The sequence below is a fragment of the Suricata suricatta genome, chromosome 15 (genome assembly GCF_006229205.1).
Source record: "Suricata suricatta isolate VVHF042 chromosome 15, meerkat_22Aug2017_6uvM2_HiC, whole genome shotgun sequence".
Taxonomy (NCBI): Eukaryota; Metazoa; Chordata; class Mammalia; order Carnivora; family Herpestidae; genus Suricata; species Suricata suricatta.
The window spans coordinates 12,726,471-12,743,920 of NC_043714.1; the positions used below are offsets into that span (position 1 = coordinate 12,726,471).

The 17,450-nt window shown below is 42.9% G+C and overlaps 1 protein-coding gene across 1 annotated transcript in view; it reads left to right on the top strand.

Moving 5' to 3' along the window:
* Positions 1-17,450, top strand: part of NKAIN3 (sodium/potassium transporting ATPase interacting 3) — a 283,429-nt gene that overhangs the window by 33,329 nt on the left and 232,650 nt on the right. The gene's annotated exons all lie outside the window — the stretch shown is intronic.

The window sequence follows — 17,450 nt, forward strand, 5'->3', positions numbered from 1 at the left end:
TCGTCTCCACTGCTTGGCAACTGTGCGACAGAAGCAGATTGTTTACCGTCAAACCTCAGTTTCCTCATGTGAAAACGGGGACAGTAGCAGTTCCTGCCTCATCAGATTATGATAAATGTGGGGAAATAAAGCATGTGACCTATAGGAAAAGGAGCAGCTTCCCCGAGGAACTGAGAAGGGCTTCGAAGACAAGGTAGTCTGGGACAAAGGAGTTGAAGAGTGAGAAGGAATTGGAAATCATCATATTTTCCCTACGGCTCTCTTTTGAACTGTAACCATTGTTTTCTCACATTTCCTATTATCCACTCAGGAGAGTCAGCAGCAAAGAGAAAGCACAGTTACTGAACACTCAGCACACAAAAGTCCAACACCGCCACATGCATTTCACAGAACTGAAAACACAATAAAACCCAAACAGCAACCCTGTGATAAGGAAACAGAGGAACTGGGATTTTAATAGATTTACAGAAGGACCACAGCTCGTGAGTCCTGTACTTGTGTGTCATTTAATTTTCGAAAAAGCTAACTTTCCGGCTCACTGAACCCTTAAGATCTTTCTGTGTTTGTTAGCGCCCAACCCCACCCTCCCTACTGGAATGTAGGCACCACTGGAAGCCTCTGCCCCGCACAGTAAGTAGGAGGGGCACACAGGGCTTCTAACATTAGGACAACCCAGGCCGGCCCTTCAGAGCCGCTCAACTTCCATTGATTTCCACGGAGAAGAGCCTCATTCTGATGGGAATGCAGAGATGGATTTATTTGTTCCTGACATAAACTCGTGTTTCATGCTGGGCTCAATAATTCCCAAGTGTAAGGAGGTTGGATTCAGATCAGTGAAGATTCCAGAGATTCTGCTACTGAGCAAACACATCAGGTGGCCCGTTGGGCACAGATGCTGGCAACGCATCAGAAACACGAGGTCACAGCTGTCTTCAGGCTCTCTGGACAGAGCTGCCATGCTCTCATTCAACGCCACCCTCTGCAGCCGTCTGTGGAGTGCAGGAGGCAGAACCACGGGAGGCAGTGGGGCGTTGGGTCTAAAGGCAGGGGCTCCGGGGACAACGCTCCTGGGGTTGGCTTCCCAGCTCCATCTGCTAGCTCTCAGGCAGGTCACCCGGCTGTGTGTGCCTCAGTCTTCATATAAAATGCACACAGTAATAGCACTGTTCGTCTTAGGGTGGCCTACGTATTCAACAAGACAATGTATGCGGAGTGTCAAAAGTAGTGCCCACCAAACATTAACTGAAACAACGAAAAAAATAATGCACTTTTGTTGAACACCTCTTTTTATAGGACTTACCTACTAATTTCAGACAGTAACTCACCCACTCTTGCCTCTGTACTGCCAAATTTGACAATTAACTCTGCTCAACAGGCCAGGGAAATACAAGAGAATATTTAGCAAGTTTTTGAACATGTTTGCCAAATCACTAACTGCAAGATTTTTACATGCCATGGCTCAGAGGAAGGAAGTGCTGGTGGTGGCCAGAACTAGGAAAGAGGCAAGGAAGAAGGCTACCCTCCAGAAAATAAATAAATTACTAAAAAAAAATTTTTTTTTAAATGCCCGTGAACAGCTGTGAGAGATAATGGATGGAATATGCAATCATGAGTGAGAAATTCTGCATTTAAACTGTGGCTCTGCCACTTAATAGTAGAATGACTCTGTGCTAATTACTCTCTCTCCAACTTTGGTTCCCTATTTGAAAACCATGGCTAACAGCACCTCACAGAATTAAATATGCTTTGCATATGTTTGTGAGCAGTAGCACCCTGTGCAATGCTGGGTGTGTCCACTGGGTGTGTCCTCGGAGGGCTGGCTGGGTCTAGCAGCCATTCTATCGTGAATTACTTCAAAAGGCACTGAGGCTGCTTTCCTCTTAGACATGGCTGCGGCCAGGGAGGCTGCATGGTGGGGGCGGGCCCTGTGCTGTGGAAAGGGTGATGGCGAAAGAAGTATTTCCTGGAACAGAGTACTCAGGGGCTACGACAGGAAGGGATCCAGAGAGAAAGTTGGTAAGATCAGCTCGTGTCGTATGCTCTGACGCCAGGCCTGATGTGACTCCTCCTCAACAGGGTGACAAGGTGGTGATTGCAGAAATTCCAGCAACTTGCCTTTACACAGCCCTCTTCAAGTTAAAAAACAAAACAACAAAAAAAAAACCCTTATCACCTGAAAGAGGCACAGCTCTGAGGTAGAAGAGAGTCCTGGAAAAGGTGCATCCTTTGTTGTTTTTAGGTTGCTGGTTCCATGGAAGTTTGAAGGAAAGACCCATCTTGCAGGCAGTAACAGGGCCCAGAGGACAGTGGTTGCCAGAAGCAGAAAGGGGCACTCCTGGCTCTGCCCCTGACTCACGATGCGCACAGAGACGAGCTCCTGAATCCCATGAAGATGGGGTCCATTACTGTCATGGCGCCCACCTCTGTAACAGCGTCTTGCACCCGGAACCGCTGCGGGGTCTCTATAAATGCTGGCTATCATTTTCTTCACTGCTAGTTAAATCATTAGCCGCTTCACAGATGGGGATGCTGAAGCCCACAAAAGTCAAAGGGCATGATCAAGACTATGTAGCTCTCTCACACATCAACTTTGGGAAACATGAGTCACGGAGCCTGGAGAGAAGACTGGGCCTCTATCTAAGCTTATGTCAGTGCGATGCTGAAGTATCAGTATCTCAATACAGAATTAAGTGCTTGTATATGTTGTTGCACCAAAAAATGTATTATTGATGTGCTAATGGGTTTATACTTGGTTTGCATAGCAAATTTTCCACATTTTGTCATCACCTGTATTTGAAACTGGGATGTTTCTTGAGAAATTATCCCATTATCTAACCGATTTTATCATTACCAGTTCTTTTTCATTTCCAATATAAATGTTTCATTTTTAGATTGTATAATGTTGTTCCTTATTATGCAACGCTCAATCACTTTAAGTAATTCTTCTAGCTCGTTCTGTTATCCCATTCCAGATATTTCTGAAGAGTTACCATTTCCTCTTAGGATTATTTATCTCCAGTCTATACGTATGCTGTGTTCTTTGTGTTTTTGCATGAGCCATGCAAAAACTGTTACCAGCTTAGTTTGTGTTCCGGTTTATCAAGAAACTTTTCTAGATTTCCTGTGCATAAATCAAGGTTTGGATAATTTATTCAAGACTCTGTAAAAAAGAAAACATATATTGGTGTTCCTCTCCCTCCCCAGATGGCAAATTCCATGTGGACAGGGACTGTCTCTTCTTTTTCTTCAACATTTTATTCCAAACACCCAGCAGAGCGGTGGGATATGGCGGTCCCTGATTCATATTGTTGAATGAATATTGAATAGATGACCTAAATTCATTTTACTTTTATTAAAACAAATAATTCATTAAGCTCTCAGAAACATTTATCTGAAAACATCTTCTCCCTCAGACCTATCCGTGGACTATGTAATGTATGTAACACACTGGCCCAGGGGTAGAGAAATAAATAAGGCCTTGAGAGAGAGATACAAAAGTAAATAGATAATCCTAGTAGTGCTGGCAAAATCCACAGGAAGCATTTCTTATGTCCCAGGCCCTATTCTTTTTTTTTTTTTTTTTGGATACAGAGAGAGACAGAGCAGAGGGGGCAGAGAGAGAAGGAGACACAGAACCGGAAGCAGGCTCCAGGCTCTGAGCTAGCCGTCAGCACAGAGCCCGAAGTGGGGCTTGAACCCACGAACGTGAGATCTGACCTGAGCCGAAGTCAGAGGCTTAACCGACTGAGCCACCCAGGTGCCCCGACTTTTTTTTTTTTAATGTTTATTTCTTTTTGAGAGAGAGAGAGGCAGAGTGCGAGCAGGGGAGGGGCAGAGAGAGAAGGTGACCCAGAATCCACAGCAGCTCCAGACTCTAAGCTGTCAGCACAGAGCCAGTCATGGGGCTCGAACTCAGTGACTGTGAGATCATGACCTGAGCCAAAGTCGGACGCTTAACCACTGAGCCACCCAAATGTCCAGCCCTTCCTTATTCTACCAACTCACAAATATGAATGTATCTCATTTTCACCACTACCCTGTTTTAAGTACCTTTCTTATGGTGGTTCCTTTAATTTGCACTACAAAGCCTTAGGGAGTAAGGCCAATTATTTAGTATCTCTGTCACTCAGTTTCCGCGTTTGTCAAATAGAGTTTTATCTATTGATTAATATGTTGTACATGCCTACTGTTTACCAGATGCCATTGCAGGAGGCAAACACGATGGGAAAATACCCTTGTCCTCACGATCGCACCTACATCATAAAATTGCCAGGAGTATTAAATGGAATAATACCAGCAAAGTCACCTAAAACAATGCTGGGCATGTAGACGGTACTCAATAAATGTTAGGCATTACTATTATGCAACAAGTACTTAAACTTAGTAGATTAATAGATGTTTTCCATCAATTAAGAGTGAATTGAAGGAGAACAAATAGTTAGATATCAATTAATCGATCATCACTCAGTAAAAAAATTTTAAGTGTTAGACTGTAATGGATCCAGAAATTTGGGAACAACATATGCTCCTTTGGACTGGAAAAAACCAATCAAATTATTTCAAATTCACTCCTATTCATTAGACATATGAGTTTGAGCTTATGAAATTTATGTATGGATCTGTATCCAAGAGTTTGATTCATTTTGGACTTTTAAAAAGGTACATTCTAATAATTCTAATGTAATTACATTAGATAATTGTTTAAGCAAGAGGTAGAGTCTGACCATAAAAACATATTATAGGATGGAGCCTTTCTTCCAACTGAATATAAATGATGTTCTGCAGTGAGATGTGTTGTAAACCATCCGGCAGACAGTTATAATGGGATTTAACCTAATTAGTGTTGGAGAGCTGAAACTCTTCATTAGAAGTAGCACTTCATAATCATGTAATAATGAAGCTTTGGTTCTAAAAGGCTGATGGAAGTGCTGACCCTGAAAAAAAATAAAGTAAAATAAAAAGGATTTCTAGATTTTCCAAGTATATTCAGCAAGTCACCAAAACTGTGATGAGGTGTGTCCAGAACACCGTGCATGCTGCCCTCTGGTGCTCCATCCCCCTTACTTGGCTGACCTGACCCTCCTTCCCTCACGTCTACACATGACACGGCTTGTTATTTCAGAGTGGAAACAGGAGCACCCATTGTGCCTTTGCCCACCTTGCCTTCTCTCTGGTTCAGAGGAGGAGATCCAGTGCTCCTAACGCCTTCTGTTTCCTCTGGAGATTGCCTCTTTCTTTCATGTGTTTTACTCTCCTCCACCCACACACTGCTGGGTGTTTCTTTTTAGCACATAACAAGCCTCAAACCACCTCCCCCATGTTAAGAGAGGGGCACCTTGCCTCTAGATCCCACTGGGTATCTCTCTTTTGACACCCAAACTTCTAGAAGGACAAATCTACTGTTGTAATACCCGTTTCCAAACCCTCCTTCACTCCCCAGAAGGAGGGGCTCTACCATTCCGAGGGAGCTATTCTTTCAGGAGTCATGAATGACCTTTCTCTGCCAGTTCAAGTGGGCACCTATCAGTCTCTCTCTACTAGAATTTTCTGTAGCATTGGAAACTTTTGACCACATTCTTTTCAACTTTCTTTAGAACCACTGGCCATCTTCCCTGACCTCTGCACAGGTATCTCTGGCTGTGCCTGGGCATTTTGTCCTCAATGGCTGTTGCATGATGTCCCACACGTCAGAGACTGACCTTGCATTCCCCTCCTCCCACCCTGCCCCTTCTCTGATATTCTGTACCTTAATGGGATGCCACCCTTCACCCAGAGCTTAATCCAGAAATACGGGAAATTGTTTGATACCCTCTCCAGTCTCCCGTGCCTAGAACATCCTCATGCCAGAATAATTTTCCAAAAATAGAAATTCAATTATGTCACTCCCGTATGTGTAACCCTTCAGTGGTTTCTCACAGCATTTAGAAAAAAGCCAAAATATTAAACGAGTCTCCAAATCCCTCATGAACTGATCTTGCCTATATTTTCCACTTTCTTCCCTTGACCATCCCTCACAGGTATTTTTCACCCCATTTGTTCCAAACTAATTTTAGTTTGCAGAGACTTTTCTATACTCTTCTGTATCTGGAACACTCCTCCTTCTGATGTCTAGCCAACCCCTTCTCCTCATGACTTGGGTCCAGCACCAGCTCCCGCACAATCCTTTCTGCTGAAGATTTGTCTCCTGTGAACTCCCAGGGCCCCTCTCCCTTCTGCTATCTTAACCTCTGTTCATTAAGCATGACAGCATAGTTGGTTTGAGAGTCCCCCTCCCTAGGTCTCAAGCCACATAAAGATGGGCACGACGTCTTGTTGGCACCTTAACCATGGAGCCGCTCTCAATGTCTGGCACAGATTAGACATCAGATGCTATCAGATGTTGAAATTCTAGCACAGTGTCATTGGCTGGACGAACCCTGAAAAGACATGCTTGATGCCACTGGGAGATGCTCAAATGTTGCTAAGGCATCACACCCAGGGGGACCCTTGAACTTGCCTTCCTGGGGTGGTCTCTCAGTTGCTGCCTTCTTTTCTCAGCTATGATATTCCTTTTCTCACACGTACATTATCACTTAAGAGCAATCATTTATACTGGCTTAGTACTTTTGTACGTCTCTCTACATTTTTGGATAAGCATTTCTATATTTTTAATATAATCTGCTAAACATTTTTTTTTCATTTAAGGCACCTGTTAACCCTTCAGGGAATAACTGAGAAATTCTGGGCCAGGGTATAAAAGGCAAATGCCAAGGAAACTTTTATCGATGTTAACATACACTTTTCAATTGTTTTCTCCTCTCAGTTCTGGGTAGGAAAATGACATTTTCTGTGGGGTTGAAGTAGAAAAGTAAGCCTTTAAGAGAGTTGATTTGTAAATATGTTTAATTAGGAGTTAAATTTTAATGGCCCTAAGGCTTGTGCGTTTCACAGAATGAGAGAATACATTCACACCCTGATTTCAAGGAAAATGAATAAAAATGTGCCTTTAACAGATGTTTTCTACCATGGGGCAGTGCTCTATCCATACCTTCTTCTGCAGTGTGTGGCCTAGGAATGGAGACAGTGGTCCTTAGCAGAGCAGGACGGATGTGTGGTTCCCCGTATAGGACGTGTGATTGCTTCAAAGGGTAGGGTCAGAACAAGGGCCTGCAAGCCCGCCACCGCCAACTCCAATCATCACTCAGCCTCCTGATGGCTGCGTGATGGAGTAGCTCCCTAACCTCTCAGAGCCTTAGTTTCTGCACTTGTAAAATGGGGGAAAGTACTTCCAACCTCACAGGCTCTTAAGGGCATTATAACTTCAGAATATTTTGAAAGCATGAAAATAAAACTATTTCTCTTCTCCTGACTTTTCCATATGACTGTTTCCTCTGTGTCCCTATTGATCACCCCAGCTCCCACCACGGCGGGGGCCCGAACTTCCCAAACTCTGTCTCCATAGCCCTATGATCATGAATGAGGGTTTCATGTCTGCATCTGCAGCCTGACCGTGTCTGACATCCCATGTCTGACATCTCACTGTAGGAACAATGAGAAAGACCCTTTGGGCAATAAGACAATAATAACCGTGGTCACTCACTGAATGTCAGGTCTTTGCATTTTTTTTTTTCTAATCTGTACACTAGCCACAAGGAAAGGTATCGGCGGCCCACAGTAGAGAGCGGCAATGCTGGTAACAGAGGGGTGTGTGCTGATGTGTGATCAGGCCACAGCCCCTTATAAACACAAACGCCCAAAGTGCAGCTGGTCTTTGGGCACAGCGGCCATGCTCCCTGCCATGTGACCCTCCAATCTCAGCCACGTGACCGAAGTCAGATGTATCTGGCCCAGAATGGCAGGAACCAGGGACACTGGCAGGAACCCCACCTGGTAGAAACCTCATCAGGCCTGCGCGTAGCTAGTCGGAAGGTTAGAGAACACAGAGAAGGTGTGAGTCTCGTGTGGGAGGCACCTGTCATTCATGGTTACTTTTCCATTTCTCTCCTTCACCATCTTCAAGAGGGCAACTAATGCAGGCAGTAAAGCTCAGCAGTACTGAGCATTTATTCAGAGGGATGAGACTCTCTCTCCTTTCTGCAAAAAATATTTTAAAAAATGAAAGGGAGGTGGATTTATGAACCTATGCTCAACCTAACTGAAATCGGGGAATTAGAAATGTAATCACATAGAGAAGCACTCCTCTTCTCTACAAATAGTGCCCAAGAAAGAACTGGTTGTTCCTCTCAGAGGTGGAGAGATGGAAAGAAGCGGTCCCTGCTGAGCATACAGTGGTGACAGTTGGGAGGGAAGGGACAGAGCTGTGAAGGAGCAAGAATGTGCCGCATAGACTTGTGGGAAAAAGTCTGTACAGGTGACTTTAAAGAGCTCCCCAAAATTATAGAGGTGGTTCAGCCTTTGAAAACACACACAGACACACATACACATGCACCAATGCCCACTCACACACATGTCAAATATAGCATAGCTCCTGTAAGAATTCTCCTAGGACACTGTATGTGCAATTATTTGCAATGGGCACTAGACTAAATCTCTCTTTGTACCCTAAAAAGATGAAATTTACCATAGTAAATAGCACATTTTAAAATACATATCTTCTTGAGGGTACCTGGGAGCTCAACCGGTTAAGCATCCAGCTTCAGCTCAAGTCATGACCTCGTGGTTCTTGAGTTCGAGCCCCACATCGGGAGCTCTCCGCTATCAGCACAGAGTCTGCTTCGGGTCCTCCATCTCTCCCCCTCTCTCTGCACTACCCTGCTTGCTCGTGAGTGTGCTCTCTCTCTCTATCTCTCTCAAAAATAAATAAATGTTTAAAAAATAAAACATACATCTCCAAGTAATATTGAACTTGAAAATTCATGTCCATGGCAGTCCCAACAACAGTAACAAAGTCTCAGTCTGCAGTTGAAGTTCTCTACTTTGAGACGAATCATTGGTTTGTGAAATGCAGTGGGCATGCTTTCATTGATGAAACTTATCTCTATTTAGGACTTTCCTCATAATTAGAGATCTGAATTAATTATACTCATATCCTAAACAAAAGAAAATCATGTCACTGGTATAAATTTTGCTACAAAGGACCTCATTAGAGGACTCAGAAATCCCCATTAGTCTTATGTTCATACTCTGTAATGATAGTAATTAGTGATGATAAATTGATAGTTGAAAATACACAATAGTTAGCAATTCTCATTTCATCATGATGAACCCCATGCCCCTCTGCTTATAATTGCTTAAAAATTGAGCTTTTTGCTTTTCAAAGTTTCTCACTTTACATAAAAATATAGATTTTTAAATTTTGTGTATATATCAACAGCTATCAGTTTTCTCTTAAAAAATGTGAATTTAGTTATGTTTGGGGAAAGTATGATCTCAAGTCTATGATTGCGGTATAAATCTTTTTTTAAATAACAGAAGTTAAATACCAGACATAACCAGGCATGAAACAAATGTTTTCCTCTAATTAATGAAGTTCAGTATTTAACCACAAGACTTTTTCTTCCTTTTCATTGTCTGGAGTCTTTGAAGAGCACCCTTGAGGCTGCTCCGAATTCACAGCAACATTCCTTTGTTATATGGACCAAGCAATCTGTGGAAGACACATAACACCTGTGTGCATGCAAATGAGCTTCCCATCTTGGCAAACCCTGCTGGGCCAGGTGATTTCTGCTCTTTTCCTGCCCCACAGGAGGACTTCAGGAGGAAATAATCACATTACTGCTGAGAAATGAGCAGCTCTCTCGGCCTGGAGTTTCCTGTGCAGACACAAAATAATGAGACCAAGCAATTAGCGGGCTTCTTCGGGCAATGTTCCTATCTGCATTTAGTGTTTCATCACAAGGAATTCTCAGTCTTCTGGAACCAATATTAGGAGACCCTAAATAGACTTCTAGGCCAACTTTGTCCTGCAAGAGGGAGTACTGTCACCCCTGAGCATTTATAGTGAATTCATTCGAGAGAATCAGATGCAAAATGATGGTGCGAACAGGTCAGCAGAAAGACGCCTCCCAGCTGTTGGCTGGACACCTCGGTATCAGGGATCTGGGGGCAAGGTCCCTCTGTCTTGCGTAAGAGAGTGAGGGCCGACAAGGGGAAATGAGGAACAAAAAGTCACAGGAAAATGTAAGGGTCAGGTTTCCACAAAATATACCATCCATTTTATGTTGATTCCTTCTGTGTATCACATGTTAGAAACACCATCCTGGAAAGGCATCGAAATATAATGATGGTCGTTCTTTATTCAGTCCTAAAGGAATAGCCAGTAGAGTCACTATTTCGGGGAGCTTCAATTAGTATCCTCAAGCTAAGACAGCTCACAACATACTAATAACATGTTCTACTTAATGGAAATATGTTAAAATCTTGGAAATAGGATTTTCTCAAAATATTAGTGTTTCCTAGAGTGTTTGGTTCCTAGTCAAAGACCTTACCAAAAACCAAACAAAAAATGTGAATGATTGACCCATCCTATTAAGGTCTGCAATCTCCTAATAAAAGTTTTATAGAACTGTGATGGTAGAAGGAAGGTTGATTTTGAATAAAAACCCATCTCCAGGGCTTTTCTCACCATTATCATTAAAGAAAACAAAACAAAACCTACTCTTCTCCATTCTTCCTTCCAATCCTTAGCCATTGACCAGATTTTTCAAATATGAAAATTAAATCCAAATATGAAAGGTTTAATCCAAATCAGGGTTTGGTGGTAGGAAGCAGTAATGGGAAAAGAGAGACACAGAGAGTTAAACAAAGCTAAAGATAAAATAGGATATATATCATCAACTTATGTCGACTTTCAAAAATCTTCCATAGCCCATCCTCTAAGTTGCCAAGATGGTCTTATCAGACCACTTGGGTCTTTCCCACCCAAATCCACCCAAATGCTAACAATGGCAACAACTTATTAATATCACTGATACTGTTTCTTTTTCTGAAGACTTAATGCGATAATCATGCCCTACTTTAGTGCTCAGAACAAAAGCCCATCCATCTTAATGCTATTGATTCAACCCTGATCTCACAACCATAGACCATATTTTCCTTCCTTGAACTTCGATGCAGCTTCTCTGTACAACTACCAGCATTCTAGAAGGGCAGGGCTCAATAGTTCACAGTTTCAAAAGTGCATGAAGGAGGTTGGGTGTTCCACAAACTTTGGGCCCTTCCCAAAGGGAACATCTGTCTCATTCTTTGCTCTTACCAGTTAGCTCTTAGCTAAACCCTACTAAACCAACTAAGACTGCCTCGCCCCTGGACTTCCCTCGAAGACGGCCCTGGAAAGGTGCATAACTTTGTTCTCTACATTGTACTGTATTAGCTCTCTCCTCACATTTCAGCATTACAGAAAACATCTCAAATCCTGACACTATGCCCTTTAAGTTGACCCAGTGGCATAGAACTGAGTGACATCCTTGTAGACCGAATTGCAGAAAAGCAGAAAAGGACCAAGGCTCGAGCCCTGGGAACTCCAAAATCTGGAGGTTGCATCAGGAAGACACTTCCAGTGAGACCAAGGAAACCAAGAGAATGTTGATATGAAGGCCAAGAGAAGAAGGTGCTTCTGGAAGAAGACCATGCCAGATGTTACCAGGAGTTCCAATCAGATAATAACAGAAAGCAGGCTGCCAGACTTGGCAAAATAAAGCCTGTGTTGTTGGGCAGAGAAGAAACAAAGCTCATTTACAGGTTTTGAAAGAAGGAATATCATTCACAGAGCGTACATGAGGAGGAAGTGAAAAAGGAAGGACTCTTTTTGAGAAATTTTACTGAAAGTGAGCTGAAAAATAAGGCAGTGACCAGAAGAAGATATAGTATCAATGGACCTTTTTTTTTTCTTAAGTTTAGGAATATTAAGGCATATTTGCAAGTCAATAGTAATGGTTCTAGCTAAGAAGAAGAAAGTGACCTTGCAAAAGAAAGACAGGGAAATTGCAAAAGCAAGATCCTTCAGTGGACTGGAGGTGGTAAAAACAGAGAGGCTGAGCATAGAGAGAAGGAGGAACATACAAAAAGAGGAGGAAAGGAGAATATGGGTACAGGGAGTGTATGTTTTGGCTGATTTGGTGTTGGGAAAGTAAACTGGTTCCTTTCTGGTTAATTTCCTTTTTTATCAGTAAAGAATGTGGGAGGTCATAGATGAGAAAGAGGAAAGGGGCTTTGACATGGAGAGAAAACGAAGTCAATAATCATCTTGGAAAATGGGACCACAGATGTACTAGAGAAGTAAGGTGGGATTTCTAGGCCTCACCTAGTATTTATTTGAAATTTACACTTATAACTTTAGCCTTTATCTCTAATTTGGCATTTAGGGTTTGCTATGTCATGTTATTAATTAATAACCAAGAAACCATTTTGTATGTGAAAATCATGTTTTCCCAAATTGTTTGCCAGTTTCTCAGGAGGAGAGTCCCAAGGTTGTATTACCTGATACCTTCTCCTGGGTATCCTTTAGTGTCATAGCAAGTAAGTACCTCATAAACATTTGTGGAATTTAAGATGGAATAATCTTGAATGAAACGTGTCAGTAAATATTTCTAGTACTTTCCTCCTTTGCTCTGTACCTAATTAACATAAATGTTTATATAAACGATTGTGTGACTCATCTTGGCAAACACAGGGTCTGGCTTGGCCCTCATATCACTATGTGGATCCTCTGGCACTCCCATGCACGCCCCAGAGTGAGTCCAAGTTCACAGCACTTTACTTACTTATTGTGTTTCTTTATTTATTTTTGAGATACAACAGGAAAGTGTATAAGCAGGGGAGGAGACAGAGTGGGAGCGAGACCCCAAGCTAATAACGCAGAGCCCCATGCGGGTCTCAGTCCCACAAACCCTGAGCTCATGTCCTCAGCTGAGATCACGACCTGAGCTGAGATCAAGAGTCAGAGGCTTCCAGGACTGGCCCACCCAGGCGACCTTTCACAGTCCAGTCTGGAGCCAGAGTAAGCCCCAGTGAGAGAGAGATCGGTTTATCATTTCCTTTTTTGCACCTGGAAACTAGGGCCATTTCCTTTCGGTCACATTTTGGTGCTCAAATTCTTCAGTCTCAGTTATCTCTGACGCTCAGCCTTATGGCAGCACAAGACACAGACTCTGTCCTAGAAATAAAAGTCTTTTATTTTTTTTTAGATATTTGTTTTTCAATGTGTGGCATTACTAGAGAGCCTATTAGAAATGCAGATCTGGGGCCCACCTAGTGAAGACCCACCAAGACAGAATCTGAACTTGAACAAGGGGCTCGGTGATTCCTAAGCCACCAGAGTTTGCCACGCACTGTTCTGCGTGACATGAGACACTCCCAAATAAGGTTATGTAGTTGTGCTGACGAAAAGCTTTGCAAAAAATAAAAACTTCAATAATAGCTTTGATTTTTACCCATAAAGAAAAACACACTACACTACTCTTATTCCTAGCGGGTAAATACAGACCTAAGGAACAGATAAGTTTTTTGATCACGGTCAACAAAGCTGAACTCTGTTTAATACAGGCGGACTCTTCCATGTAAATTGCATTTAAGAATTAGACACAAACTCCCTACTCACAATAACCCAAATGCTCTCAGTAATGCATTATTGTTTTGTAGCACCTATGCTGTTTGTAGATTTTTTTAAAGTGGGTTGAGGACACCTGGCTTTCAGGAAAGGTGCATTAGTGTTACTCAGAAGACTTCCAGTTTTCTTTCAAGTTGGATAAATGTTGCTGCTGAACTCTGACTTCCAAGATCTCAAAGGAGAGTCTCATCTTCCTGATTTGATTTCCTCTTTCTTGTGCTGTTGTTACAGTGCTAAACAATGTAATACATCATGTAATTAGTGAATTTATAGCCCTTTGCTTTTTTTTTTCCTAGTGAAGCAAGTATGTCTCGCTAAAATCACACCTAAAAATTATCTAAAAAATGTGTTAATCTCTTTTCTTTAGTGGCCTTCCGTTTAGTCCTTATTCCAGCAGAGAGAGTAGGCAGTTTACATTATCAAAAGTCACATTAATATAAATCAAATAGTGATGAGCTTCTGTAAGCACAACCCGTCCGCCTTTTTTATGCTGTCTCTATGTGAGGTTGACTTAGAAGCTCTCCATCACCAGTTTTCTTCAATTAATTCATAAACTAACATATTGTAAACAGAAGGGTATGTTAGTGAATACAAACATAGAGACTGATGGTCTGTAATAACAAGATAGAATAAAATAAAAAATTTACTGACAGTATCTGAAATGTATACATTATTAAGCACAGAAGTTCTTATTTCCTTCAAAAGTTCTGTGTTTTTAAGTGTATTTATTTATTTTGAGAGAGAGAGAGAGAGAGAGAGAGAGAGAGAGAGAACAGAGGGACAGGGTGGAAGGGCAGAGAAAGAGGGAGAGAGAGAATCCCAAGCAGGCTCCACACGGTCAGTGCAGAGCCGAATGCAGGGCTTGAACTCACGAACCACAAGAACATGACCTGAGCCGAAGTCAGGAGTCAACTGCTTAACCTACTGACCCACCCGGGTGCCCCTCACTTTCAGAAGTTTTAGGAGTATTCTTCTGTGTTCCAGAGATAAATGGAACTAACCAAAGAATGTTAGTGCTAAAAGAATTCTTTGAGATCATCTTATTCAGTCCCTCATCTTTGTTTAAGGTAAGAACACCAGGAAAATGAAATAACAAGCTTCATTCAGTTAAAGTCAATACTGTGATTTAAATGCACATTAAGATTTTAAAATCCTAGTATATACAATAAGATTCCACAAAGCTAAAATACTACTTTAGAACGTTGATGTGGCAGGAATACAAATAATATATGATCAGCCAGGGAGTTAACACACAAAGACAGAGGTAAGTGTTCACTTGTCCAAGACTAGTTCCCTGTAGGCGTGGCTCCCGAGAAGCTGCATCCAGCAAGACACTCAGAACACTGACTAGAATATCCAAGGCAGTCAGTCCTGGTGGGATGGTGGCGTGGGGATTTGGGCCAACGACTCCATGTCACTTGAGCTGTAAGAGTCCAGCCTGACCCTGCTAGGAAAGCAACCTTGGCTTCTTTAGGGTAAAGCCCCTAGAGCTGGGTTTTCTTTTTCTTTCTGTGAATGCAAGTGCCTGACTTCAGCTTTGATTGCTGAGGCATCTATTTCAAAGAGACACTCACTTCAAAGCCAGCCACAAACTAGGTAAAGAGCCAGGTCACTTCCCTCACTGAAGTTCCTCTGTTTTAGAAACCTCAGTGATTTCCAGGCCATTCGGGCATTAGGTCTTTTCTCCACCAGCACTTAAGTTCCTGCGCCTGTGTTTTAAATTCACAAATAAAGAGTGGCCTATGAAACCCTACACCTGCACCCTGGGCCCCAATAGAAGCAGAAGCCCCAGCCCAGGCACGGGTGCTTGTTTTCTACCAGAGACCTCAGGCAGACATCTTGTGTAATTTCCAGGTCTTGTAAGTAATAAACCTTTATTGTTTCGAAGTGGCCCCGGGTTGCTGCTGAAGGATGCCTTACAATCACCATAAGAAGCACAGGGTCTGCACCATCGTAACACTGGTGTGGAAAGGGGAGTGGTTTGCGGGAAGCCCACAGACTCAGGCTGAGTGCCCCCAGGCACATCTAGCTAACAGCCTTAGGAAGGAGAGGCTGAGATCAGCACCAGACACTTTCCAGTTGTGCGTCTTACTAACCAACCGCAAACCCCAGGCTGGGGTCTCCTCCCCAAATCTGACGGCACCGTGGATCTCTGTATGCTGTGGACAAAGGGGACCTGCCCAGCTGCTCCACAAGTAAACACGCTTCTGCAAGCCCGTTCGTCGTGTGTGCTATTGGGTATCTGCCTTTGTTGCTCAATATCCACCTGTGGGATTTTTTTCATCAGCTTTCCGAAGATTGCCAAGCATGCCCATTCGTCTGTGGAGAACTGTTTCTGCCTCTATATGTAAATTGTTAGGTCTCTTACTGCTTTAATGGACGAGTCATATGGAAACACAAATTCTCCTCCAATGTAATGCCAGAGATCTTCCACCTGACTTTCCGCTTCCACTTTTTCTTTTCTTTTTTATTTCTTTTGAGAGAAAAAGAGAGAATGCACACCAGCAGGGAAGAGGTAGAGAGAGAGAAGGAGAAAATCCCAAATAGGGTCCATGCTGTCAGTACAGAGCCCGACATGGGGCTCCATCCCACGAACTATATGACCATGACCTGAGCCAAAACCAAGGGTCTGGAACTTAATCAACTGAGCCACCCAAGCGCCCCTCCAGTTCCACTTATTACTCTCTTCCTCCTTGTAAATGCTAAGACTCCATTCGTATGGACCCTGTCCCGTCCCGGTGGTTTTGTCAGATGAAGAGGTCCCGCAGGCGATGCAAAGGAGAGAGTGAAGTCAGGGCTCTGTCTCCCCGACTCCTCTCTGTGAGACCATCATCTTAGGGTAGGGCTGTTCCTTCACTTGTGCAGGTGCTCCCTTGGCCCTTTCCCTCTGGCTGGCATCTCACTCCCCTGGTCTCTCCTAGGCTCGGGGACAACTCCTCCAGGGGCCCTGCGGGCTCCGGGTCCCTGACTGCCTCTCGGAGTTCACCTAGACCTTGTCACTGTCTTTGCAATCATTCCCCTTGCCAACAGAGACCTTCTCACAATATCCTGATGTAAGTGTGCCAATTCTTTCCTTTTGGGATCCACATTGATACAAATGTCAAACCTTTATATACTTTACTCTGATAAGGAATTTTAATGCACATTAGGCACAATATTCTTCTTAAGGAGTATAGCTACATTTTTTAAGTGTAACTACATTACATTTTTTTCTAGGAAACAGAAAAATCCTTCAAAATGACATTTTTAGAACACCAGAAGAATAAATCTCTACTGAATGTGTCTGTTTATCCTTATATCTTTATATACCTATATCCCACATTTCCTAGATATTTGGAATGATGACTTTTAAGAAACTTGCTAAAATTAAGTGAATCAGATCATATATATAATGAAGTCTGTGCAAAGGACAAGTAACTATACATCAGTTATTTTTGATTATGACTGAAAGCTAGTGATGGTTGTATATTGATTATAAGTATTGAATTTGACTGTTTTTCTGAATATTTTTGGCTTTTTAAATGGTTGCTCAGAAATTAATGATGAAATTTTGGGGGGGTGTTAGTAGGGTTCATGGGGTCCAGAGCTGACCACCAAGAAAGAATTCTTAAAGACGTCTGTGGTGCAAAACGTGGTTTTATTGAAGCACAGGGACAGGACTGTGGGCAGCTGCGCTGGGACCATGAGGAGACCCTGGTTATGTACGAAGGAGCTGGGGAGAGGCAAATCCAGGGGAAGTTTCCAGTGAGATCTTCACAGGCTAAAGAGGACTCGGGCTAGTGGAGGCCTAGCTATTGTCAAGCTAGGGTTGTTTGCCCTCTAGCAGAGCATTCGCATTAAGACAGCAGGGAGTTCGGGAGAAACTTTTACTCTGCCGGCCTCAAGTACCTGTCAGTGGGCTGCA